Source organism: Chiloscyllium punctatum, chromosome 8 (genome assembly GCF_047496795.1).
Source record: "Chiloscyllium punctatum isolate Juve2018m chromosome 8, sChiPun1.3, whole genome shotgun sequence".
In the NCBI taxonomy this organism is placed as follows: domain Eukaryota; kingdom Metazoa; phylum Chordata; class Chondrichthyes; order Orectolobiformes; family Hemiscylliidae; genus Chiloscyllium; species Chiloscyllium punctatum.
This window is the reverse complement of record NC_092746.1, coordinates 75,804,136-75,829,368: the sequence shown is the minus strand read 5'-3', so window position 1 is coordinate 75,829,368 and position 25,233 is coordinate 75,804,136. Positions and strand designations below refer to the sequence as shown.

Sequence of the window (25,233 nt, the reverse complement as noted above, 5' to 3'; positions counted from 1 at the left end):
AAGTGGAGTCACACGTAGACAGGGTGGTGAAGAAGGCATTTGCCATGCTTGCATTCATTGGTCAGTGCATTAAGTATAGGAGTTGGGAGGTTATGTTGTGGCTGTATAGGACATTGTTTAGGCCACTTATAGAATGCTGCATTCAATTTTGGCCTCCCTGAAGTTAAACTTGAAAGGATTCAGAAAAGATTTACAAGAGTTTTGCCAGGATTGAAGGGATTGAGTTATAGGGAGAGGCTGAATGGGCTGGTGCTTTTCCCCTTGAGAGACTGAAGTTGAGGGGGGATCTTTTTCCCAGGGTTTGTTTCCCAGGGTTGGGGTGTCCAAAACTAGTGAGCATAGATTTAAGGTGAGAAAGGAAAGTAAAGAAGTGTTGTTACATTTATATGAAGCATTGGTGAGACCATATCTGGAATATTGTGTCCAATTCTGATCTCCTGACTTGAGGAAGGATGTGATGGCACTGGAGGCAGTTCAGAGGAGATCCACCAGTTGATTCCAGGAATGAAAAGGCTGACATAGGAGGAGCGGTTGAATAACTTGGGCTTGAACTCACTGAAGTTCAGAGGAAAGAGGGGGGATCTGATTGAGGTGTATAAAATGCTAAAGGAAATTGGTGAGATGAATGTTGAACAGATGCTCCCATTTGTGGGACAGTCTTGAAATAAATGGCATGGATGTAGAGTGAGAGGAGGTAGGTTCAAAACTGAGATAAGAAACTACTTCTCTCCGAGAGTTGTGAATCCATGGAACCCACTGTCCCAGAGTGCCAAGGAAGCACAATCAATCAACAGATTCAAGAAAGAAATAGGGTTGTCTCTGATGAAAAGCAGGATAAAGGCCGATGGGGAGCAGGCAAGAAAGTGGACTTGAGACCAGGATAAGATCAGCTATGACCATGTTAAATGATAGAATGGGCTCGAAGGCATGAATTGCCTACTCCCACTCCTAATTCCTCCATTCCCCTATTCTATGACTCTATGTCTCTATAACTTAGAGAATACTGAGAAGCATGGATAGATTGGACATGGAAAAGATGTTCCCACTAGGAGAGACTAAGACCTAAGGGCACAATCTCAGAGTGAAGGGGTGACCCTTTACAACTGAGATGAGGAGAGGTTTCTTCAGCCAGAAGGTGGTTAATCTGTGGAATTCATTGCCACAGAAAGTAGTGGAGACCAAATCATTCAGACAGAGGTAGGTAGGTTCTTGATTGGTAAGGGATCAGGATTACAGGGAGAAAGCAAGAGAATGGGGTTAAGACATATATCAGCCATGATCGAATGGCAGAGCAGACTTGATGGGCTGAATGGTCTAATTCTGCTTCGATGTCTTATGGCCTTATAGACAATGTCATGGAGCTGAACACTTGTTCTATCATTGTAATAAGTGATCATATAGAAAAATTGGAAGCAAGGAAAAAGGGAGAAGTGAAAATTTAAAGAGAATCTATAATGCAAACAAACCAACTTAGTGGGGTATACATTCACCTGTTTCTGTAAAAATCTTGTTAAAATTATAGTCTGTGATTGTAACCGTTGTGCAATTGTTATGAAGTTGAAGGCATATACCAAACCTTTAAGAAAGAGTGAATGCATGCACCTGTCATGTGTCTGATAGCAGTCTCAGCATGTGCTAGAAAATTGAAAGTATGTAACATTTGGCTGTGAAACAAATACCTGAACTTAGTTGCTATGTTTTCATAGCAGTTCGAATTTAACCAATCAGTTTAAATAATGCCCCACGATGCTAAAACCCAATCAAATTTTAATTTGACTGTTTTGACAACATTGAACCAATCAGACAATTCAATGCTTTGGGGTATTAAAAAGCAGACATTTTGGGCAATGAGCCAGAGAAAAAAGCACCACCTGCTATTTTCATACAGAGTGCTGCAAACCCTCTCTCTAAAAGGTATCTTTTTCATATGAAAATCTGAGTAGCAGAAGACTGAAGACGGCCCAGGGAGATCTACAAACAGAGGATTGACACTTGAAGATGACAACTGTGGTCTGGTTTTGAAAATCAATTTGATGTAAATTTAATAGGGGCTTTATCAGATCAATATATTATTATAGAGTGGGAAGTAGATAACAAATCTTTAAGAGAAAGGAGGTTTAGAGTTGTAAACAGTTGTTTTTTAATATTCTCTGTTGGAGTTAAAGAGTAAAATTGCTTTCTTTTTAATTAGTGGAATTTGGGTAGTTCTCTATCACATACTTTAATAGACTGTGAGGTGAGGTGAGCTTTTCTGTATGTTTGGTTTAATTAGCAGAAGGATTTACTCTGTGTTGTAACAGTAATAGAGTTTTAGATTTGAGAATATATATGATAGGAAAACGATAACTGAATAAATGATAGGAAAATGATACCTAACCAATGAAGCTAATTGAATACCTGGGTTGCCCTGGCTCCCAGGAAGTTGAACAGCTCGTGGTTGTGAATGTGTGATCAGAAGTAATCAGACCTCCTGAAAGGAAGATGCTGTTCTTGTCTCTGTTGCTAAAACCAACACCTCAAACCTGAAGAAAGCCAATTTATTTCCGCTCACCTGTCAGCTGTTGCCTTTAATCAACGAGTCAGAGATTTTGTTTGTGCGATTGAGTCACTTTGTACCACCTGCAAGCAAGTGACATTAGCTGGGGAAGGAAGATTGAGAAGCAACAATTTCTGACAAGCCAATGATCATTTCAATGACCCCTGTGGAGAGTAACCATTGAACTGCCTTCCCAGTCTTGCCATTCACCTGTTACCAGTAGTAGACTCACCTGCTTTAAGGGCATTTAACTGGTCATTGGATACACATATAGATGAAAATGGAATAGTGTAGGTTAGATGGGCTTCAGATTGGTTTCACAGGTCGACGCAACGTTGCGGGCCAAAGGGCCTGCACTGTGCTGTAATGTTATATGTTCTAACACCCATTTTCTTTGTGCCTGTCTGTTCATTTGTGCAGGAGGAGTTTATTTTTCACCATATCACACATTTTTTTTCATGTTTGTCTGTTTATTTGTGCAAGAGGAGTTTATTTTTTGTATTTTTTAATTAATCAAATTTTCTAATCAACCTGTTCAGAGGTGGTTTTATACATCGCCGAAGCAGACAGGACTTGAACCTGAGCCTCTTGGTCCAGGAGTAGGGACACTACCACTGCCACAAGAGCAGGGGTTTTATAAGGGACTAGAGTTTCAACTATCGGTTGATGGTTTATAGTTGTTTACCTCCATGGATCCATTGGCATTTGCATTTAAATGGTGCTTGGAGTGCCAATGGGGCATGCAGATTGACAGTTTAATGATGTAAATCTCCAAATAACCGAGGATTTTTCCCTGCAGATAGTACATTGATCTCCTGGGCTGACTGAAGCCTGTTTGAATAGACTAAGCCAGGGCAAGTGGGATTGAAGGGGTTGTGAGATTGACAGGCTGGGAAATCTTGCAATACTGAAATGGGACAGCTGCTTCTTTGTCAAGTAAAAAGACATTTTGCTCACAGGACTTGTTTTCAGACCTTGGAAGTCTTTGAATTTGATTTTCACTTCTCAGCTGTCAGCTTTCACACATCCTGGGAGCATTTTACACAGCTCTACCATGGACCTGCGTTGAGGAACAAGAGAAGCAGCAGGAGCAACAGCTGTTGTCTCCTTAGCTGCCTGCCGCTGTACACAGTAGAGAAGATGAGGAACCCAGAGCTCCAGCTTGTAGTCAGTGATGCCTCCAATACAGAATATATACAGATACCTAAGCTGGAGGCAGATGTGCATAAGTCATGGATGAGTGTGTGAACTCCTTTGAGGACACATCAACCTTCCCTTGCACTGTCAGATTTGAAGGATCTGTTGGTGATGCAAGACATAAAATAGAGTTGACAAGGGGTAAAGGTTCGCGGTTATCATTGCTCAGATGAAAACATTTCAGTTACAATTACATCAACAAGAAAGATTACCTGTCATTTGAGTGTGTGATATCTAATCCTGTCCTCTAGAAGTGTTAAGCTGAAGAAGGAGGCCATTTGGCCCATCAAGCCTGCACTGGCTTGTTAAATGAGCATCATTACCTCGTGTCAATCTTCACTTTCTCCTCATACCCTTGAACACTTAAGGCAGTTACAATACTTAGCATGCAAAGGCACAGTGCAAGTATTGGAGCAGCTGCAGAAACTGGCAGCAAAACAAAATTGCAGCACGGAGCAGACATAGGGTCTGTGGGATATGCAAGATGTGTAGGGCACAGATGAGGCCACATCAACAGGAGGCATGGAAGTTAGCCAAATTGGGAAGTAACTAGAATAAATATAGGATCATTCAAATATTCAGCCAGGTGAAGGTTTGTGGGGGGGATGTTTGAAATTTGAAGACAAAATGACCAGAGTAGTTCGGGATGCACAAAAGCATGATTGAAAATTGTGGTGCAGCAATTGATGTGAAGATGTGGTTTGAGTTGCAAGATTTCATTTTAAAAATGACGAATTCTTCTCAATTGAATTAATTTAAAATTCATCAACTAGTGACCTCTTTGTAAAAGAATATTTGGAGTTGATTGTAAGTTGCTTGTGTTTTTATTATTAAAAATAAAAGGTGTGTGCAATATATTGACCAATTTTCTAATGGCCTGTGCATTCAGAAACTACAATTTCTATCTCTATTAAACTTAAAAGTTTACTGTTCATTTCGTTGTGTGATTTAGGGCACAGGTAGGGCCCTATTGCAAAAAATCTGAGAACATTACAAGAGATGACTTGTATCAAAGTTGGGAGCAACTAAGTTCCAGTTTTGGAGTCAAGACTCTTGTTAAGTAGCATGTTGCTTCTCAAAGGAAATTATTGTTTGTTGCTGATGTATTTAACTGAAAGTCTCATCTCTTTGCAACATTTAAAAGGCGTTTGGATGCCTATATGAGTAGCAAGGGTTTGGAGGGATATGGGCCGGGTGCTGGCAGGTGGGACTAGATTGGCTTGGGATATCTGGTCGGCATGGACAGGTTGGACCGAAGGATCTGTTTCCATGCTGTACATCTCTATGACTCTATGACTCTATCTCATTTAATATGCAACTCCTAGAAATCAGCTACTGTAAGGAAATGAGGTGCTGACAATTTCCAACATGAATGGTCCCTGGCAACTCCAGCTCACTGCTTGCTCCTCCAGACCTCCATCTTGGACATGCAGTGACAACTACCAGTTCGATTTGCTCAGTGGGCATCAGTTACACGCATCTCATGGTCCTCAGCATCAGACATTTGCCAGCCTTTCTGCATCATCTGAACACAATATGGATCCACTCCTGGAGTTATCATCTGCATCTCATGCTGGACCTATGATTGTAAGGCTGCTGCAAGGGCACTTTGGATGCAGGGACAACTCACACACTGGGCCAGGCTATATCTCAGAGCTGTTTGTTTGCCCTCTTAGGGATTACTCACTTTGAGCCCATCTCAATGCTCACAGCATCCCAACCTTGCCTTGCCATTGTGCATTTTGCCCTCTTTGGTTGGTGATGCCAAGCCCATTGTACTTCTGTTTTGCCTTGATGTTTAGCACCAAAAGAACTGCAGATGCTGGAATCCAAGGTAGAAAAGCAGGAGGTTGGAAGAACACAGCAAGCCAGACAGCATCAGGAGAAGGGGAAGTTGATATTTCGGGTGTAACCCTTCTTCAGGACTCTGAAGAAGGGTTACACCTAAACGTTGACTTCTCCACCTCCTGATGCTGCATGGTTTGCTGTGTTCTTCCAGCCTCCTGCTTGTCTACCTTGATGTTTAGCATAGCCACAAAGCCAGGAGGTTTTTCATGGTTGTCATAGTCCTCAGTTAAGTCAAGGGAAACAGCTCTCAGCAGGGGGCCCTAGGGCAGTAAGTCAATGGCTTGGATGTGGATCAGTCAGTTACTCAGGGAGGTCACAGTCAGGTTCCTTTCCTTGTGTGAGGTAAGGAACAGATTATCAGGCATCTCACCACCTGTCTTGAATCTTTATGCCTTAATCTGAGCTGTTTCCTGCCAGGATGAAGCAAAGGGAAGGATTGAGAAAGGTGAAAGTGGGTGGCACAGCTGTTAGTTCTTTTGCAGTGGGGGAGAAATGGTAAGTCATTCAAAGCGAGTGAGTAGGCAACATAGCGACCATGCAGGGTTGGTGATGTCAGCTGTTGGGCTGGTCAAGAGCGAGTTATGGAAGAGGTTACATGTAATAACGTATGGTAGAACATTGAACTTTGAGGGTAATAGGATTTGCCATGTTGGGCATTCCTTAAGACGGCTGAGATTTCACTGACCTGGATGGCAAGCCCAGATCAGGTTAGCAGGGTCTGGTGTCATGGCCTTCTCTACTGGTCTTGAGGAAGAGGACAGCCATCCTCTGCATCACCTCATTCACCAGGACCTCCAGGTGTCTGTGGAGCTGCAAAGTGGAGCATCGAATACATCAAATACATGCCAAGATCAAATGCCATAAATTGTGCCAGTGACTCTGGTTGACAGTGCTTGTCTGGGTGCATAATGGCATTTTCAAGATGGCACAAGCACCAGAGATTTTGGCCCATTCTAGAATATCTTGACATGGTGAAGACTTCCCGCTATGTGGACTATGATCAGTGGTGAGCGGCACCTTAGGAGCAAGGTAAGTTGCTAATAAGGCAAGTTTGGTAGAAACAGAGAGAAATCTCACTGAGCCTCACAGAGGCTGTGCAATTAGACAAAATTGACACTGCTAAAAATATATCAGATACTCTATGAATTTGGGGATGTTACAGACTAGTTGAGGAGAAGGAAACATCAAGAATTGTCTTCAGACTTAGGCTTCAAAGTGTAGACATTTCTAGCTTTTATGCCATCCCTAGTTGCCCTTGTGAAGGTGGTCCTTTTTGAACTGCTGCAGTCCATGTTCAGCAGGTAGATTCATAATGCTGTAAGAGATGGAGTTACAGGATTTGGGCCCAGTGATACTGAAGGAATGGTGATATGTTTCCAGGTCAGGCTGATAAATGGCTTTGAGGTGGTGGTGGTGATGCTCCCATGTATCTCTTGCCCTTGTCCTTCTGGATAGCAATGGTCATTTATTTAAAAAGGTGTTGTCAAAGGTGTCTTTGTGAATTTCTACAGTGCGACTTGCAAATAGTATACACTACTGCTACTGAGCATTGGTGATGAGGAAATGAATATTTGTAAATGTGGTGCCGATTAAGTGGTTGTTTTGTCCTGGGTGGGGGTCAAGTTCTTGAGTGTTGTTAGAACTGCGTTCATCCAGGCAAATAGGCAGTATTCCATCCAATCCCTTACTTCTGCCTTCTAGGGCAGGCTTTGGGAAGTCAAGAAGTGAGTCAGGATTCCTAGCCCTTGAATTGTTCTTGTTAGCAATATTTATATGGCTAGTCCAGTCTAGTTTCTGGGCAATGGTTACTCCTAGGATATTGATAGTGTGGGATTCATGATTTTGTTTCATGATTTGTAGCTATATTAGGCATGATTAAACTGTCTACTTCATGTGTTCACGTACTCTTGAGACCCCCTCTTATCCTAAAATTACAAAGGTATAGTATGTTCTAACTCTGTCCACACTGCTACCGTCACATGAGGTATCTTGGTTAGTTATCTATCTCCTATAGTCATATGGTTTATTGTTCTTCATGTAGTCAATTTGCTCAGTAAAATGTTTTGCATTAAATGGAACTTTTGCTGCATAATGCTTCTTGAACAGTTTTCAAGACTCTGTATCCCATTGCTGTTTGGACTGATTATTCTACAGTCAGATCTGTTTTGACTGAAGAATTTCAATGACTAATTTATGCAGCAGTGTGAAGAAAATTCTGTTGCATATGAGCTCTTCTTTCCATAGCAGCATGTTTCATTTGGTCTATGCAGGTTATCAATGAAGCTATCTCCAGACTCTCCTGGGAGATAGTACCTGCCATTGAAGTGTGATCCCGCTAGTGTCTTATTTGTTCTTTAAGTAAACTATTGATCAAAAGCTATAAGGAGGTTGACAAATGTAATTTCTTTATCATTGTTTTGTTGTCTATTGTCCTTGTAAAACATGGTCTGATATTTTACTTATGTAATAGAAAAATTTGTTAATCTGTTCTGCATTTGATTTGGAATCCAAGGTAGAAATTGTTCAAAATCTTAGGAGTTGTATTTTCTATGCTTGCTAATTCATAATCTAGAAAATGGATATGAACACTTCAAACTTTCTGATGAAATAATTGGTATAAATGAATTTTGTTGCATTGTTTGATTGTTAATAGGTAGATGAAGTTGGTGATTATTTTCTTGATTTGGGAGAATATGAGGGTAATGTTTTTCTTTTCAATTAATACTCAATTTACAAGATGTGACTGAAACATTTGCAAAAATTTTCAATAAGAAATGCTGAGTGCCTGTCCATCTTATTGTCCTCCAGAAATTGTTAGTGACCATAATATGACAGAATTTGAGAGGGAGAAGATGGAATCAGATGTAATGGTATTACAGCTTCATAAAGCAACTGCAGAGGCATGAGGGAGGAGCTGACCAGAATAGACTGGGAGAGGAGCATAGCAGGAAAGTCAGGGGAACAGCAATGGCAGGAGTTTCTGGGAGTAATTCGCGATACACAGCAATAATTCACTCCTCGGATAAAGGATCATATTAAAGGGAGGACAAGTCTAGATTAGAGTGGTGCTGGAAAAGCACAGCAGGTCAGGCAGCATCTGAGGAGCAGGAAAATCGACGTTTCAGGCAAAGGAATAAAGAGAGGATGAGGCAACCATGGCTGACTAAGGAAATCAGGGACAGTATAAAAGCCAAAGGGAAAGCATATAATGCAGCTAAGTGCAGTGGGAAGCCAGAGGATTGAGAAGCCTACAAAGACCAAAGAGGACAACTAAAAATGAAATAAGGAGGGAGAAGATTAAGTATTAGGGTAAGCTAGCCAATAATATGAAAGAATATTGCAAGAATTTCTTTAGATATATAAAGGGCAAAAGAGAGTCAAAAGTTGACATTGAGCTGCTGGGAAATGACACTGGAGAAGTAGTAATGGGGAATAAAGAAATGGCTGAGGAACTGAATAAGCACTTTGCATCAATCTTCACAGTGGAAAACATGAGTAACTTCCCAAAACTTCAAGAGAGTTGGGGGCAGAGGTGAATATGGTGGCTATCACCAAGTAGAAAATGCTAGGTCTGAAGGTGGATAAATCACCCAGACCAGATGGGCTACACCCCAGAGTTCTGAAGGAGATAGCTGAAGAGATAGTGGAAACCTTAATGGTGATCTCTCAGGTATCACTGGAGTCAGGGAGGGTCCCAGACGACTGGCAAATTGCTAATATAACCCCACCCTGTTGAAGAAAGGAGTAAAGCAAAAGGCATGAACTTACAGGCCGATTAGCCTGACCTCAGTTGTTGGTAAGATTTTGGAGTCCATTGTGAAGGATGAGATTTCTGAATACTTGCAAGTATATGGTAAAATAGGGCAAAGTCAGCATGGTTTTATCAAGGGGAGGTCTTGACTGACAAATCTGTTCGAATTCTTTGAGGAGGTAATGAGCAGGTTAGACCAAGAAGGAGCCAGTGAACGTTATCCTCCTGGACTTCCAGAAGGCCTTTGATAAGGTTCTGCACAGGAGGCTGCTGAGTATGATAAGGCCCCATGGCGTTAGGGGCAAGGTGCGAGCATGGACAGAAGATTGGCTGCCTGGCAGAAAGCAGAGACTGGGGATAAAAGGGCCCTTCTCAGGATGGTAGCAGGTGACTAACGGTGTTTCAAGGCTCAGTGTTGAGACCACAACTTTTCATTTTATACATTAATGATCTAGATGAAGGAACTGAGGGCATTCTGGCTAAGTTTGCAGATGATACAAAGATAAGTAGAGTAACAGGTCGCATTGAGGAGTCGGGGAGGTTGCAGAAAGTTTGGAAGGGTAACAAAGTGGAAAAAGAAGTGGCAGATGGAATACAACATGGGAAAGTATGAGGTCATGCACTTTAGGGGGAAGAATAGAGGCATAGACTATTTTCTAAATGGGGAGAAAATACAGAAATCTGATGTGCAAAGGGACTTGGAAGTCCTAGTCCAGGATTCTGTCCAGGTAAACTTGCAGGTTGATTCAATACTTAGAAAGGCAAATAGAATGTTGGCATTTATTTTGAGAGGACTAGAATATAAAAGCAGGGATGCACTTCTGAGGCTTTGTGAAGCTCTGGTCAGACCACATTTAGAGTATTGTGAGCAATTTTGGGCTCCATACCTCAGAAAGGATGTGTTGGCCCTGGAGCAGATCCAGAGAGGTTCACGAGAATGATCCCAGGAATGAAAGGCTTAACATATGAGGAACATTTGAGGAATGTGGAACTATACTCAATGGAGTTTTAAAGGATGAGTGGAGTTTAAATTGGAACTTGCAGAATACTGAACTACCTGGACACAGTTGAGATTGGGAAGATGTTTCCATTGACAGGAGAGATTAAGATCCAAGGGCATAGCCTCCAAGTAAAGGGAAGACCCTTTAGAACTGAGATAAGAAGAAATTTCTTCTGTGAGAGAGTGGTGAATCTATGGAATTCATTGCCACAGAAGGCTGTGGAGGCCAGGTCATTGAGTATATTTAAGAACACGATAGATAGGTTCTTGATTGTCAAGTGGATCAAGGGTTACAGGGAGAAAGTGCAAGAATAGGGTTGAGACATTTATCAGCCATAATTGAATGGCGGAGCAGATATGATGGGCTGAATACCTTAATTTCTGCTCCTATGTCTTATGGTCTTATGGTCTAATCTTCAATGAAGCCATTTCACTCCGTGATATCCAGAAATGGCTGGAGGTGCTGGATACTGCAAAGGTTATAGGCCATGACATGATGCCCACCAATATAATAAAGACTTGTACTCCAGAACATTTGTGCCCCTAGCCAAGCCATTCCAGTACAGCTACAAAACTGGCATGTATCTAGCAATGTAGAAAATTTCCCGGGCATGTCCTGTACACGAAATGCAGGATACACCTAACCTGGCTAATTACCACACCATCAATGTACTCTCGATCATCAGTGAAGAGCTGGAAAGAGTCATCAACAGTACAATCAAGCAACACTTACTTGGTAATAACCTGCTCACTAACTTTGAGTTGCAGAAAATTTGGAGCTGATATTTGTAAAGATGCAGTTTTTGTTGGCAAAAAGAAGTTGATTAGTCTGTGGGCTAGTGACCAGTTCTCAATGACAGAGATCTTTTGCTTGCCAACACTGTATGCAGTTGGTTCTCGGATAACTGAACAGCTTGGATATGAATAAGTAACAGGGAGAATAAAGTGTTCAGTTCTTTGCTAGCTCCAGGGTAATTGCTCAGGTCTCTGCATTCAAATCTAACATTACTCCTTTCTTGCAATAGTAGTTGTAAGTTGTCACTTATCACTTAAAAGTCAGAGAGCATTTGTAAGTAACTAGTGTCCAGCGAAAGATGTGTGCTTGAGTTATAAATAGGTTTTGAATGTTGCATATATTGCACTTTACTAAATGGAATTGCAGTACATGTAATCAACAATTAAAATGTCAAGCATTTGCTTCATTTTTGGTAATTCTACATAACTTGTAATTAAACTGCACTTTGTAAGCCAGGGTAGATTGCTTCTGTAAATTGTGGATATTTGTATGTTACTGGATGCATATTAGAACTTGAATGAGTTCTTAACATGTTAAGTTATGAGGATAATGTAGTTTGTTCTTCTTTCATAATTATAGAGATTTTTGGTTTTGGTACTCAAGCTGTCAAATTTTACATTGCTGTCATTCCTATAATGCTACTTCCTACATGTTGATTATAAGAGTTGAACAATAAAGTAAAAAATGTCCTTTAGAATGCCGATGTATCTTTCAGTAGTTTAATGGTTCTGAAGTAATATTGTAAGCAACTTACTTTCTCTCCATTGTTTATTGTTTTCTATTCCAGGCAGTCCCAATGTAGAAGTGGATGATTTATTATAGCAAGTTTAATAAAAAGACTCCTGAAGTTGTAAAACTGAAAATTGCTTTCCTTAGGTGTGCTATCTCTGAGAATTAAACTGGTGCTAGATAACTCCGTTCCTCAAAGGCTTTGATAGAAATTTTCCAGAAGTTGCAAAAAAGGTTGATAAAACCAGAGAAAAGGTTAGTTAGCTAGTGTCTGTGAAGTAAGAGAGTGAATGATATTATAGCAGGGGTTTAGTATATTGTTGAAGCTTTATTGTTATATGGGTATACTGCAACTGTCATAGAAATGCTTGATGGTGACAGGTAAATCTGTTAATGTCTTAGCAATGGTAGCTCTCATTTGGTAAGCCACAGATCGCTTTCTGTTGACCTAATGCTAATTTCTTTAGTGTATGACCCATTCCCCGGGTACAACAGAGTGTTACAAGGGGACATAAATTTAAGGTGAAGGGTGGAAGGTATAGGGGAGATGTCAGGGGTGGGTTCTTTACCCAGAGAGTGGTGGGGGCATGGAATGCGCTGCCCGAGGGAGTGGTAGAGTCAGATTCATTGGCGACCTTTAAGCGGCATTTGGATAGGTACATGGATGGGTGCTTAATCTAGGATAGAAGTTCGGCACAACATCGTGGGCCGAAGGGCCTGTTCTGTGCTGTATTGTTCTATGTTCTATGTTCCCCCTCTTTACAAATGATTGAACTATGATTTACATTCTCAATTCTGGTTAAAGCTATTAAGCTCCTTGCATTATTCTCATTGATGATTGTACAAGATTTTAAGAATATGTAATCTAACAATTTATTATTAGTTTCTTAGTGCTGGTTAACTTCATGTGGAAGGACCTTTTTTTTCCATTCCTGACCAGATCAGTGTGACTCTTCTAACCTCTTGCATCAGGCAGAAGATACAAAAGTGGCACGGTGACTCAGTGGTTAGCACTGCTGCCTCACAGCACCAGGGACACAGGTTCAATTCCAGCCTCGGGTGACTGTCTGTGTCTGTGTGGGGTTTGCACATTCTCCCTGTGTCTGCGGGGGTTTCCTCTGGGTGCTCCGGTTTCCTCCCACAGTCCAACGATGTGCAGGCCAGGTGAAATGGCTGTGCTAAATTGCCCATAGTATTAGTTACATTTTTCAGAGGGAAATGGGTCTGGGTGGGTTAGTCTTCGGAGGGTCGGTGTGGACTTGTTGGGCCGAAGGGCCTGTTTCCACACTGTAGGTAATCTAATCTAATCTAATCTAAATGTGCACCAACAAGTTCAAGAACAGCATCCTCTCCATTGTTATTAGAATCTGAATGGACCTGTCAAATTTCAAATCTAAAGTTGATCTTTTTTTTGTGCATCTTCTTTGCAGGCATAACTTTGTATTCCTCACTCTGTTCAATCACCCACTGATCTTTATATGTTATGATCTGCCTGTACTGCAGGCAAAACAAAACTCTTCACTGTACCTAGGTATATGTGACAACAATAAATCAAATCAAGTCAGAATAATTTCAGAGCCATATACATGAAGCTGCATAAGAACAGCTTTTGGAAATAAAGCAACTCCATTTCCGCAGAATTAATCCACCTTTCATTAGACAAGGTCTAACATAATTTAGCGATGTAATTGTAATCTAATTCACGACAAAAGATTAGACTTGTTATATTCAAATTACAGTAGTATACCTGTCCCAGAACTAGCTGTCTGAATGGGCATTCAGCCGTCTCAATAGACTGAGAGAAAAGCAAGTACAACTGCTCATTAATAAGCCCTGTGCACTTAACATATTTTGTTTGATAAATTAGTTTAAAATGTTCAGAATCAATGCATATTTTAATTCATATATTCTTGAATGTGATAGAGAAGATTTGCTGAACACCATAATCGACGTTACTTATTTGAGTGTTAACCTGGGAACATGCTCTGACTTTTCTTTGCAGTTCCAGTTGGTTCAATCACTCGAACCAAATATTTGTTATAAATAAAGTGAAATCAGATTAGGAAAAAAAGTAAGCAATAGCTGCTTTAATCGTCCTTGATAATACATGTATGTAAATCAGCAAGTAAATTTGACATAATTATGTTTTGTGGTCCTATATTTTCCTACATTCAAATTGTAAAGATAAAAGTGAAACCTGGTTAGAAAGAACATTAAAGTCTATAAATACAAACAAAATGGTAGAATGCAACTTGTGCAACACAGAAGCAAATAAGTAATATTTTTAAAAAATTAGCAACATTTTGGGATCTGTAGAATTAATGGTTGATTTACCCTTGCTCTGTAATGTGCTCTCACATCAAGGATGACTAAAATAAATGAACGAGCATAAATAAGAACAAATAACTGAATATCCTCCAGCCCTGAAATACTTAACTCACAATTCTGTGCATCAAAGAATTATAAATTTAAGTAGAAATGAAATTCAATGTTAATGAGTTTGCTGTAAAATAAAGCGTGTCTTACAAGTGTAAGTTGCTGCTTGTGTCTCAATCAAAGACTTTAATGGTTGACCTGAACAGGAATTCAGACTTCTATTTACCTTAGCAGAAATATTGCATGATTTTACATTGAATTCCTTATTATGTATTACACAGAAAGAGAACATTCAGTTATTCAATCCATGATGATAGTTCTGTTCCTCTCGAATATCCCACGACCTGTCCTAACCTAAATCTATCAGCGTAGCCCTTAATTCTTCTCACTCATTTCCTTAAATGCTTTTCTATCCTCCCCATAAGTGCTTCTCCAACAAGCTTATCCAAACTTTTCTTGGCTGAGGTTGAGGTATGAAGGAAACATAACTTGTCAGAGCAGCAAAAGATATCACGTACTGAGATTGGCCAATGACTGGAACTAACTGTGTTGAGATTCACTGACTGACAACAGTCCCCATTGACAAATTGTAGTGGGACCCCCTGACTGACAACAGTTCCCCTTCACTAAGGATTTATTCTCTTGTTTGGTTGAAGCACAGAGTTCCTGCTGTGTGACCTGCTGATACGACTGGCTGTTGTAGCATTAACAGAGCACAGTATTATGCAGCAATTTGTCCACCCTATTTACAGATCACTATTGGAAACCATCTCGAGCTGACTCGTTTTCTGTCTGCACTAAAAGGCAAGGCAAAAGTGAAATACTGAGAAGCTGCAAGTTCTGAATGATATGGCTGTATACCCAAAGGTAAGGCAAAGCAGAGATGCAGTGAACATTCAAGTAAATGCAACATGAGTGACCACTAAGAGAGCAAACTATGACCCCTGCGTTGCAAACTGTGCAGGTACGTGTGATGGATACCTATCTCTGTGCACAAAGTGGCTTGCCAGAAATATTGCAATGATTTGATTTTTGATTTGATTTATTATTGTCATATGTACCTAGACACAGTGAAAAGTTTTGTTCTGTGTGTAGTACATGCAGATCATACCAAACAAAGTGCATAAGGGTAATGGAACAGAGCGAGGAATTACCTATGTAGTGGCTGCAGAGATAGTGCACAAAGAGCAAGATCAACATTAAATTTGAAATTTGAGAAATCTATTCAGAAGTCTAGTAACAGTGGGGAAGAAGGTGTTCTTAAATCTGTTGGTCCGTATGTTTAAGCTTTTGTACCTTTTGCCCGACAGCAGAGTTTATAATCAGGATGGGAAGGATCTTTGATGATGTTGGCTGCCTTTCTGAAGCAGCAAGTAGTTAATGGATAGGGGATGGCTTGTGTGATGGGCTGGGCTGTATTCACAACTCTTTGTAGTTTCTTATGGTCGTGGGCAGAACAGTTGTCATACCAAGCCGTGATGCATCCAGATGAAATGCTTTCTATAGAGCATCTATAAAAATTAGTATAAGTCTTTCTGAACATGCCGAATTTTCTTAGCCTCCTGAGGAAGTAGAGGCATTGCTGTGCTTTCTTTACCATTGCGTTAACATGGATGGACCAGGACAGATTGCTGGTGATCATCACTCCTAGGAACTTGACACTCTTGCCTATCTCCACCTCAGCTCCATTGATGTAGATAAGGGTATGCCCTCTACCTTGCTTCCTGAGGTCAAGACCACCTCTTTTGTTTTGTTGACATTGAGGAAGAAATTGTTATTATTACACCATGCTAACAAGCACTCTATCTCTTTCCTGTGTTCTGTCTTGTCTTAGCTTGAGATCCAGCCTACAACAGCGGTATTATCAGCGAAACTGGCAGATGGAGTTAGGATGAAATTTGGCCACACAGTCATGTACAGGGTGTACAGTAAAGGGCTGCGTATGCAGCCTTGTGGGGCACTGGTGTTGAGGGTTGTCATTAAGGAGGGGCTACTTGCTATTCTTTTCTAATTGCAATGAAAAGCATTGGTGCATTCCAAACTGCAATATTGAAATAATGAAGTCAAGATGAGGCCTAGGGAATTAATTGGTGAGCTGGAGCTACTGAGTACCCTATCAGACTTTAATGTCAGGAATTGTTGCCTTCCAGATTCACTCTACTTCCTGTTAAAATAGTGAACTGCAAATAAATGAGGTGGGATTAGATAATAATGTGAAGTTAATGGATGCAAGTAGGTCCCTCACCATTCACTAGCAAAATGTTTGTGTTGGTATTAAACCCTTGAGTGGTAAGTTAGAATTTTATCCCTCCACATTGTAAGTCTCCTTTTTCAGATCGCACCATGTTTTCACAACAAATTCACCATCACTGATATCATTCAGGTGTTGAGAAGCTTCTGAAAATTGTAGCTCTTTTTAACATCCCACCATACCGTAAGCAGCTGATTGCAAGGTTGTCTTGAGAGAAAGAAAGAGGAATTTTCTTCATTACTAACCACAAGAGAAAGCAACAAAAACATGGCACTAACCATACACTGCAGAGGTATAAATTTTTAAAAAAGGGAGAGTAGACTACCATAAGAAGGAGATTGTTTTGCTGAATCATAGACCACATCTAGATTAGAATGGTGCTGCAAAAGCACAGCAGGTCAGGCAGCATCCGAGGAGCAGGAACATCGACGTTTCAGGCAAAAGCCCTTCATCAGGAATAGGGCTTTTGCACGAGCTTTCCTGCTCCCTGGATGCTGCTTGACCTGCTGTGCTTTTCCAGCCCCATTCTAGTCTAGACTCAGGTTTCCAGCATCTGCAGTCCTTGTTTTTACCATAGACCACATCTGTTTACTGTATACACTCATGTAAAAGTCAAATTTTCAGACTACTTTTAAAGGTTCAATTTATAGAGTTGACTATTACACCAGTTTTGAGGGTTGAAATTCAGGCTGTAGTTTGAAATACTGTATTATTAGCAGAACTTGATTTGATCACTCAAATAATCTCAGGTTAAGGGGAAAAACACAATGAATTATGGTAAAGGTAATTACCAGATAAAAGCAACGAGTAGGAAATCTTATTTGTACATACTGGTTCGAAAATTTAACATGCCAAAGATTCATTGAAATGCCGCAAAATCGCACCGTTCAACATCATCCTGGCCTGGTATAATGGCACACTTAAAATGAAACATTTATTAAATTCTGAATGTGTAAACACCTTGAGTGTTCCCACCAAATTCTTCCATTTCCTTCCCATGTACTCTTGTAAATTATGAACTTCAGCAACATTAACAAATTTATCAAAGAATTAAATATATATGTAGCTAATATATCTCACTTCTATTCAGATATAATGGCACAATTAAAGTGATTAACGTTTTAATGAAATTAACTTTTGGATGTATAGTGAGTAAAGTATAAACAGTACCGATAGACTTAGTCCTGGTCTGAATGACTGAATGAATCAAAACTCACTGTAGTAAACCAAGTGGGCTAAGTAGAGTTATAAATGAATGAATGAATGAATGAATAGAGATGCAATATAGTAAACAAAGAGCGATGAGTAGAGTTACCAGTATGAATGAATGAATGCAATTTCCTTTAAGTGAGTTCATAGGGACATGCAGTTTTCCTTTGTAAGAGGTTTATAATGTGATATAGTAGGGCCGACTTTTACAGGGGATATATGGAAAAAACAAGATTTTTTGGCCAAAAATAAATGGTCAACTTATAAATGAGATTGACTTTTACATGAGTATATACGGTAGTTGATATCTTGTTTAATGACTCGTAGCAGAATTTGTGGATCACTTGTGTTCTCAGTAGTGCACGTTTCCTGATTTGGTTTATCATGGTGCTAGTTTATGAGATGATGAGAAGGAAACAGGAGATTAAATTTCCTGTCCCTTTGGTGTTTGCTGTTCTGCCAAACTACTATTGAAGTATGGGTAATTTATGTATTGTTGGATCTGGCGCCAGTGCTTTTCCAAACTGGATAGTTACAGGCAACCTTTTCCTGTTCAACGTGTGCAACGTTTCATAGGAGTAGAAATTAAAACAGTGAATGTGGACTTCTTGATGCTTGATTCAGCTGACTGGTTTCAATAGATAAAATGGTAATTTCAGTCCAGCCATTTTTGTTTATCCCACATTTGTTTCCTGAACTTGCCTCAATCTGTGGATCAGATGATCAATGCAGTCATGTTACAACCATGTTCCTTCCTTTTATCTTAATCCATGAAGGTCTCAGGTATTAAAATCAAATGATGGAAGCTCTACTTTGACAGTACACATTTACCCACTATTGTGACATCTCCGCACATGAAAAACGGACACAATCAAAATCTCTCCCTTGTGATTTCAGTGAGTATTCCTTTGAAAGGTCAATATGAGCTAACCTTGTAAGAATATGACAATGGCAAACACATTCCACACTCATTCTTTTCATCCTAGATTACGTTTAAAACTTGCTTTGTTGTGGGTAAGTAGAATTGATCTCAGAGCTGTATTGCTTCTCTGAGTTTTAACTCTTCACTGCCAATTTCTGTAATCTGTGTATATGGTTCAAGCTTTTTTTTTACAGATTTGGTCTCTAGGATGTTGGTGGATGGTAATCTGAGTCTTGTCTCTTGTTTGGCAAATGGACTTACATCTTGCACCTCTCTCTGATTTACATTAGCCCCATGGGACTAGAACACATTTGAAACTTTGCTTTTGCTCTTTGAAATCAAAGCTGACACTGTTTTACCTCACTGGCATATCTTTGTTAGTCTCCTTCATTGGTGTATACTATGGAACATATTCCCTTCCTTTTTGAGATTCCCACTAACCTGCCTACTTTCTCTGGAGCACTGCTTCCCTCATTTAGATGTTCAGCTTCTGCCATACTCTTCTCTGACTCTCTTACTAAGTGAGGCTTTACCATCACATGCTGCTGGCTTGGCTGAGGGCATCTTGGGTCTCTGAGCCAGCTCTAACTTTCATTATGATCATGGCTAATCCTCTGTCTCAATGCCATATTTCTGCTTTCTCCTTTAAAACCCTCGATGCCTTTACCGACATTGGAGCAGAACAATGGCCAACAGCATTTGGCCCATCAAGGCTGCTTTGCCATTCAATCATGGCTGATATACTTTTCAACTGCATTAGAACATAGAACCTAGAACATTACAATGCAGTACAGGCCCTTCGGCCCTTGATGTTGCACCGCCCTGTGAAACGAATCTGAAGCCCATCTAACCTACCCTATTCCATTCTCGTCCATAAGCCTATCCAATGTCCACTTAAATGCCCATAAAGTTGGCAAGTCTACAACTGTTGCAGGCAGTGCATTCCACACCTCTACTACTCTCTGAGTAAATAAACTACCTCTGATATCTGTCCCATATCTATCAACCTTCAGTTTGAAACAATGCCCTCTCATGCTATCCACCACCATCCAAGGAAAAAGGCTCTCACTGTCCACCTTAGCTAATTCTCTGATTATCTTTTATGTCTCAATTAAATCACCTCTCAACCTTCTTCTCTCTAACAAAAACAGCCTCATATCCCTCAACCTTTCCTCATAAGACCTTCTCTCGATACCAGGCAACATCCTAGTAAATTTCTTCTGAACCCTTTCCAAGTTTCCACATTCTTCTTATTCTGTGCTGACCAGAACTGCACGCAATACTCCAAGTGCGGCCGCACCAGGGTTTTGTACAGCTACAGCAATGATCTCATGGCTCTGAAACTCGTTCCTTCTACTAATAAAAGCTAACACACTGTATACCTTCTTGACAGCCCTACTAACCTGGGTGGCAACTTTGAGGGATCTATGTACATGGACACGGAAATCTCTCTGCTCATCTACACTACCATTCACCTAGTACTCTGCATTCCTGCTACTCCTTCCAAAGTGAATCACCTCACTTTTCTGCATTAAAGTCCATTTGACACTTCTCAGCCCAGCTCTGCAGCTTATCTATGTCCCTCTGTAACCTACAATATCCTTCAGCACTATCCACACTGTACCAACCTTAGGGTTTCCAAATATTTGCTCACCCATCCTTTTACACCCTCATCAGGTCGTTTGTAAAAATGACAAACAGTAGTGGACCCAGAACAGATTCTTGAGGTACACCACTAGTACCTGAAAGCCAGGACAAACATTTCTCATCAACCACCACCCTCTGTGTTCTTTCAGTGAGCCAATTTCTTATCCAAAGCACTCAACCCCATGCCTCCATATTTTGTGCAGTAGCCTACCATGGGGAACCTTACCAAATGCTTTACTGAAATCTATATGCATCACATCAATGGCATTACCCTCATCCACCTGTTTGGTCACCTTCTCAAAGAACTCAGTGAGGTTTGTGAGGCACCACCTACCCTTCATAAAACTATGTTGGCTATTCCTAATCAACATTCTCCGACTTTATCCCCGTAATCCTTTATCGCCTTACCAATTGAGAATTTGTCTCTGTCTGACTTAAATACACTCAGTGACTTGGCCTCCTCAACTCTCTGTGGTACCAGTTCCACAGATTCACCACCCTCTGACTGAAGAAATTCCTTCTCATCCCAGTTCTAAAGTGCTTTTGTATTCTAGCCCCTTTTAAATGAATGCTAACTTTGCATTTGCCTTCCTATTGCCAACTGAATCTCTTGTTAACCTTAAGAGAATTCTGAACTACAACTCCTAAGTCCCCTTGTGTTTCAGATTTCTGAGTTCTTTCCCAATTTAGAAAATAGTCTATGCCTTTATTCTTCCTATTAAAGTGCTGGGAATGTCATGAAAGCTTACTCTTTCCCATGACGTATTCTGTCTGCCACTTCTTGACCAACTCTCCCAGCCTGTCCAAATCCTTCTGCAGCCTCCCCACTTCTACCACACTGTCCGCCTCTTCACCTATCTTTAACTTCCACACTCTTCTGCGCAAGAGGTTTTGACAGGTTCTCCATCTTTGGAGTGAAGAAATGTTTCTTCATCTCAGCCATAAAAGGTCTACCCTACATTCTGAGACTAAGTATTCTCTGGTCCTAGATTCCTCAACCAGGGAAAATAACCATACTGCATCTAGCCTGTCTGGTCGAGTTAGCCATCCATATGTCTCAATCAGAAACCCCCTCGTGCTTTTAAAACGCTTGTAAATATAGGCCCTTTTGAACCAATCTCTCCGTACGCAACAGTCCTGGCATCACCAGCTATAATCCTAATGAAACAAAAGCAGAAATTGCTGGAAAAGTTCAGCAGGTCTGGGAGCATCTGCAGAGACAAGTTAGAGTTTCGGGCCTGATGATGTTTTGTCACAACCGGATCTGAAACGTTAACTTTGACTTTTCTCCACAGATGCTGCCAGATTTGCTGACCTTCCCCAGCAATTTCTATTTTTGTTTCTGATTTACAGCATCTGCAGTTCTTGCAGTTTTTTTCCATCTAATGAAACTTTGTGCACTACGTCTATGGCAGGTATATTCTCCCTTAGGTAGGGGGACCAAAACTGAACACAATACTCCAGTGTGTCCCACCAAAGCCCTGTGTAACTGCAGTAACCCTATTGCAATGAAGATCAATATTATATTTGCTTTCCTACTTGCTTGCTGCACCTACCTGTCTATTTCCATTGTCTGTACGTTGTCACCCAGATCCCTTTGCACATCTCCCAATGTACCACTTCTTAAGTAATGTTCTGCTTTTCTGTTTTCCCCTCAAAATGTATATCTTCAAATTTGACAATCAATGTTTCTCACTATTACGCACACAACCTCACTCACACAGACACACAGTAGAAAGACAGTCTCACTCACTCATACTTCCAGATAGTCTTACTCACTCACACATACATACATAGTATCACACAATCACAGACACTCAGATAGAAAGACAGCTTCACCTGCATGCACACACACATATGCATGCACACATACATGCTCTCACCAACCTGATTTGATTTAGTTTATTATTGTCATGTGTACCTAGGTACAGTGAAAAGTTTGTTTTGCGTGCAGTACAGGCAGATCATAACATACAAAGATCATAGGGCGATAGAACAGAGCAAGGAATACAATGTTACGGCTGCAAGGGAGCACAGAAAGACAAGATTTGACTCACAGACAATATCATTCACTCATAATGAACATGGACAGGAAGACTGTCTCATTTAAATGCACACACACACCCACACACTTCATACTCAGTCACATGCAGAGACAGGGGATGGAATGGAATCCTGTCTTGCCTTGACTTATCTTGCTTTTTTCATTTTGGCCCTGAGCCAGATCTCAAATGCTTGTTGTACTGCTATAATGCTTTGATGTTTAATGCTACATGAAGTCACGCAGCTTGTCTCCTGGATCTGGCCTGTTTCCTTGTGAGGAAGAGGTACCTGAAGTGAGGTCTGATCCTTCACCCCCTGTTGCTTTGTTAATGGCAATGGGGATCAGTGGCTGGGTAATAGAGTGCAGGCCTGGGCCTATATACAATGGACACTGAGGCTGCTGAACCTTGCTGTCCATGGAAACCACCAATGTATCCATGGAGGCAGCCATACAGTCAAATGCTGGAGGTATCTGAGTTCCCTTAGTGTTTCTGTATTCTTGCAACTATTGCACAATGGTGGTGATCACCCCCACAAACCTTCCTGCTGCTCCAATGTCTGCGTGTGCATAAGTATGAAGTCCTTGAGATTCTCATCTAGCTGGAAATGAGCAGGATGTTGGTGCTGTAAGTGCCAGTGACCTGGGGCATTCTGTTCCTCGATGAGCACCAGATATGTGGCACTGAAGTGCTCGCCAGCCAGTGCAACTGACTCTAATCTGGATAAACTGCCCACCAAGGTGTCAGTTTCTGAATTGGTTGGGGTTCAGGAGGCAGCTTTGCCAGTGCTTTCTCAGAGGTTTTAATACTCTCTTCCTTAGATATGTTGACAAGGATGTCCTGTGGGATGCCTTCTTGACAATGGACAAAGTGGACTGCCTGCTGGTACCTAAAAGCACAAAAGAGAGAAAGCAACATAACCGAATTTAAAAGTGGTAGCAGATTGAGACACTTTGACAGTGGGGTTAATGTGAGAGTTGTATTACAATGAGCTTCCTTGTCAAGACATGGATATCTCTGTATCGCCTCTGGACCTTTCCTGGTCTTTACCAGTGAAGATCCCCTCCTTTGTAGGAGGTGAGGAACCAAATATTGGGCACTCCATCATCAATCCTGCCTTTTGTGTGCCATTTTTCCCTGTAAGGGAAGAAAGGGAGTACTTGAATGAAATACCTTTTGGTTTCCAATATATTGTGGCTGGTACAGTTGGGGGTAAATTGGTGCGGTGTATCGAGTATACAGTGCAGAAGACATGAAGGTTCAGTAATCTGGGTGGGCCAGAGCAAGTGAGATGCTGCTTGCAGAAGTGGGAGTGTTAGAGCAGGAGGTGGGTGGTTGCCAAGACCGAGTGACCATGAGGTTTGCTGGCATTTACCCAGACAGACAGGAATAGGTCAGTTACCCTCTTCCTGCATTACTAGGCATTCCTCCGAATAGTGACGATCACAATGACCTGTATATGACCTCAGACCAAGCTGGTAGGGTCTAGTGTCATGGTCTGCTCTGGCAGCCCTTGGGGAAGAAGACTTCTCTCCTGTACATCACCTATCAGGACCCTGATGACCCAAGAGCACCAATATCCTTTTGTCTGCCATCCAGAATCCAGAGTACCAGGGCTTGGCCAGATACACATTGTTGTTTCGTAGATGATGCTGGCTTCAGGGATCCCAGTCTATTCTAGGACATTCAGCCAGTGGTAGGTCCTTCTAGCTGCAGCAACTTGGAGAACTGGACAGGCTTCAGACACAAGGGACAAGCCTGGGCCCTTTGTGGATACCGTTTGTTACCGCAGACACCTCAGAATCTTGTTGTCTTATCTGTTAACTCGAAGTTCCAATTTTGTTTTAAATGTTATCAAATTAAAATGAACCAAGATTAGTCCACAGTTTTGTGGCACTGAGCAATTACAAAGTTTAACACAAAAATCAAGTGTGATAAGCCTTTGAGGGAAAATGCCAAAAGAAAAACAGATCAAATAAGGTAATGTGGTATAAGAAACTGCAATAGAAAATGAGACCTAATAGTAAGCAATGCTAAAAATAATGTTCAGTTGTCTGCTGACAGGAAACTGCAGAACAATATAAGATTTATCAGTCATAGAAACGAATTGCAATCTAAGTGAAATGCAGTCAACCAATAACTGTAAGGTGCAATGATTAGATATCGTTTTACTGTATTGCAAATTGATGCTTTCAAAACCTATGGCAACTTTTTTCTTGTCATTGTAAGAATTGTTCCAACTAGAAATGTTAGAAAACATTGTATACTAACATAATTTAATATATTTATGTATCACTTTGAAGCAGCTGAGGTGGATCTTTGAGCTTGAGAAAGGCAATATAGATTGAGGTGGATAGAATCTCAGGCAGTCAGCTCTGAACAGCAGCAGTTACTTTTATCTTGTATGCTGAATAAATCCAAGTGTGCTAGTAAGGACAAAGACATGATTCTGCTTTATGTGAGAAAGCATATTTTTCAGCAGGCCCTGTCAAGGGTTTAAATTAATACAGAATTTTGATTCTCACTTCTTGAGTTCTCAAGTGAAAGAAAATAATTCTCTTCCAGCATACAATTTGCAAATAACAAGATACTGAAGAGAGAGCTGTATATTCTGTCTAGTTATAATCTGTACTTATTTTCTACATTGCTGCTTCAATCATTTTAAAATTGAAGGCATTCAATGGAAACTATTTATGCTAAATGAATTGAGAAACAATAAAGATGCATTTATTAATGAGTGACAGATCTTCATGGTTGAGAATGGAAACAATAGGTCTAAAACATAGCTAAAAGAAGTGAAAGGTTTTGGGCTGTTTAAAATATTGCATGGTATTTTCAAGATGCAGTAGAGTGGGACTGAAGGTGGGCATATCATCAACTAATAGGACTCTTTCCTGATGTGGACCTGATTCCTGGAAGTTTAGCAGTG

General features: G+C 40.7%; 1 long non-coding RNA gene across 3 annotated transcripts in view; it reads left to right on the top strand.

Moving 5' to 3' along the window:
- LOC140480660 (uncharacterized) overlaps positions 1-25,233 on the top strand; it is a 293,960-nt gene that overhangs the window by 114,174 nt on the left and 154,553 nt on the right. The window contains exon 3 of one of the 3 annotated variants that reach the window (XR_011961371.1): positions 14,986-15,072. The exons of the other annotated variants lie outside the window; for them this stretch is intronic. This is a non-coding gene — a long non-coding RNA (uncharacterized lncRNA). Of the gene's footprint in view, positions 1-14,985; positions 15,073-25,233 lie in introns of those variants that run through there. 3 annotated transcript variants of the gene reach the window in all.